The sequence below is a fragment of the Nannospalax galili genome, unplaced genomic scaffold (assembly GCF_000622305.1).
Source record: "Nannospalax galili isolate Female #2095 unplaced genomic scaffold, S.galili_v1.0 scaffold257, whole genome shotgun sequence".
NCBI lineage: Eukaryota > Metazoa > Chordata > Mammalia > Rodentia > Spalacidae > Nannospalax > Nannospalax galili.
The window spans coordinates 1,267,603-1,271,071 of NW_008340854.1; the positions used below are offsets into that span (position 1 = coordinate 1,267,603).

The window sequence follows — 3,469 nt, forward strand, 5'->3', positions numbered from 1 at the left end:
AAAGTCCATTTAAATGAAAATATATAATTTATGCTTTTTTAATTGGTTATTTATCTGAATAACTCTCCATTGCTGAAAAGGAGGATATAATTTTCTTTTGTTATTCATCTTTCAAATCTGTTAATGTTATTTTATTTTATTTTATATCTAAAGAATCCTACATTTTAGTTTTAAGAGAAAAAATATAGAAATTAATCAGAAACCATACTTGTTATGGAACAGTCATATTTTAATCTTAAAGTAAATAATATTTTCATTTGAATTTTAAATTAAACTTATTTGAAAATTTAAAATAACTGTAAAATAATGTTTTTCAATCAACAAATATTTCAAATGATATATTTGAGAGAATATATTCTACACTAGATAAGCTAAAGGAATTCATATATCTTGTTCATAGTTTGGCTTTTATATTCTTATTAGCAAAATGTTTAATGATTCATCAGAGTGTTAAAAGTGCAAGGGCCTATTTTTATACGTACAATTTTCTTTAAACAAGAGTTAAATTTTGTGATGCTTTTTGTCCAAAGTGGTTATTAATCTATAACCCAAGCCTCTACCTCATGTCTACTGTATAATTTTCACTATTAATATGGTTTTATTCCTCTCATATCATAGTGTAAAGAAAGAAGGGAATAGGCTTTGAAGTTATGCATACAAATATGGAAAATGGAACGATTCTATGAATTCCACATATAGACCTAGAAAAGCAATTCAACTAAAACACTATAACTAGCTGGATATTGAACTCATAAGTTATATGTTCTTTATTTTATTTAATTTATTATTTTTATTTTATGTATAGGCATTTATTGCCTGCATGTAGGTAAGTGCATGCACCTTGTCGTGCAATGCCTGTGGAGGACAGAATAGGCTGGCAGATCCCCTGGAACTGGAGTTATGGACAGTTGTTATCTGCCATATGGGTGCTGGGATTCAAACCTGGGTCTTCTGTCAGAACATCCAGTGTTCTTAACTGCTGAGACATCTCTCCAGCCCCAAGTTATATGTTCTTACCTAAAGACCATCGTTTATCCTCATTAACCTCAGCCTTCCAACAACTCTGATAATTATTTATTCTGTATCAATTATAAAATATAGAGGGGATGTGTAAGATGTTTGTAATTCTTAACATGCTCAATTCATGTTTTTTCTATTATAATTCTGTTTCAAACCCTAAATCATCTAGTGCTATTACCTCAGGCTTATAACACTCTCTTTACTGTATTATGTAACAGCTAATGTGTTCGTGTGAACCAAACACAATGTTTACTCCAAAACTATATATAAATATGTGAATTAGTTAGATGATTGATGTATAGATAGATAAATAATAGATATATAGATATATAGATAGATGATAGATAGATGATAGATGATAGATATAGATAGATGATTGATAGATGATAAGATAGATAAAAGATAGATAAATAGATAGATGATAGATAGATAGATAGATAGATAGATATTACCAGGGTATGCTGTTATTAAGTTGCAAACTTAAATGATTAAAAGTTTTGAAAATGTGCATTGATAAGAAAATTTGTGAATTGCAGAATTTCTCCTTTGACATTGGCCTATCAAAAGATGAAAGCTTTTAATTGATGAGTTTAATATCGCAATGAATGATTATCTAATTTTCTGTTTAGCGTCAATAATGATAATGTGGAACATCAGGATTACATGTTAATAAAGTTAGTCCAGTTAGTTGCTGATATTATATATAAAAATGTTCTGTGGCCTTGCATGAGACAATTTCCATTACAAGGTTGTTTTAAAATAGCATAATGTTAGTTTAAATTGTGCATTTTCTTTAATCAGAGTTGCATATTTTATATGGAGAAACAACTTTTTCATCAGATCTAGATAAACAACTTATGATTCAGATTAAGTAAGAGCTCTGTGTTGAAATTACAGAATTTCCTCTTAAGAAGTAAAACTCTGCAATTTGGAGGAGGTTAACTTTGATTAGGTGCAAAAAGTTTCTTCTTGGTGATGTTATTTCTGTCACTTAGCCAAAACTATGGATTTTCCTTCAGCTTGTAGCTGGTGATTTTAGTTCCTGTTGAGTGTATTGTCCACTGAGAACTTTCCTTCAGCTTACTAAGTAACTGCTAAGTAGTTATTTCGTTTAAACACAATACAACAAATGACTTGTCATCAAATGGCTTGATTTTTTTCATATTTCTTTTTTCTAAATACTATATTATTTTATATCAATTGAACATTTAATCATGGTTATTCATTCAGGAGAAACTCTTTAGACTGAAAAATAGACCAATTTGAAGGAAAGTTCATTTTGACATTTAAACTCTAAGGAAAAATTGGACTTTGCCAATAGTACTGAATCAGAGCATGTTTTTCTGTCTAAAGAAATAGGATTGACTTGCTAAAAACTGTGATACAAATTTGTACCTTTTCACTTTACCTTTTTTATTTCATTTAAGTTTTTTATTATTATAATAAATGAAAAAGAAATACTTTGTTTATATTGAATATTCCAAAGAATTATGGATTCCATTTAATAAAATAGCTACTCCAAAATTATTTTCTAAAACGGATGCTTTTTTTTTTAACTAGACAATTTTATAAATTTTTTCAAACTGTATACCAAGGCTTCTTCAGCTTAATTTGCTACTAAGAAAGAATTGTGTCTAGATCTATATTTGATCAGATCCATTAACAGAATAGTTTTTAAAAACAATCATAATACAAAACAGCAGCTCCAAGTAACTTCAAGTTTTATCTTCTTCAGATGTTGACTCAGTTCAAGTTTGCCTCATAGAAACCTTATCAAAATTCTCCACAAGATCTGGACCTTCATCCTCATCATCGTCATCCTCTCCAGTAACAAGGGTGCTTTTCTGTCCACAGATTGTTAGTGCAGAGCTTCAGTCAGTTTGAACAATCAGATTGTCTGCACCAAGCTGGTTTTGGATACTGGGAAGCATTTCTGTGAGCTGCTTTGTCTCAGCATGGCCAGTAATGGCGAAAGTGTTTCCGGCTAGTGATGCTTGGGCTTTAGGGTTCTTAAAGTGGATCAGTGTTCCTTGGTTTGTAGACATATTCACCTCTTCAATTCCAGAGATATTGCTTACCCCTTACTTCTTTAAGCAAAACTGAAAACATTTTATCATCTGCTGTAGCTGTTCTATGAACCACCTTCTTTCTACCAGCAGTACCTTTCCCACCATTGGGCACTTGTGCCTGAAATTTTGCAGTTTTTCTCCTGGTTCATGAAAATTTTTTTCATCCTGTCGGAGCGGAAATGGAGCCTCGCTCAGGGGCTCTGCAGCAGACCACCTGAGATAAGGCACACACTCACAAGGACGCAAGATGGCAGCTAGAGGGAGGCGGGAAGTGATGCCAGTGATGCTTTTCTTACAAATTCAATACGTATTTGTAAATGTTAAAATGATTATTAAATTTATAGCATTAACATAAGTATACGTTAAAGTTTTAAACTTAT

At 31.0% G+C, this 3,469-nt stretch overlaps 1 pseudogene; it reads right to left on the reverse strand.

Annotated features, from left to right (window-relative positions):
• Positions 1–2,768: 2,768 nt before the first annotated feature.
• Positions 2,769–3,253, reverse strand: LOC103736398 (annotated as a pseudogene).
• Between the last annotated feature and the right edge of the window lie 216 nt (positions 3,254–3,469).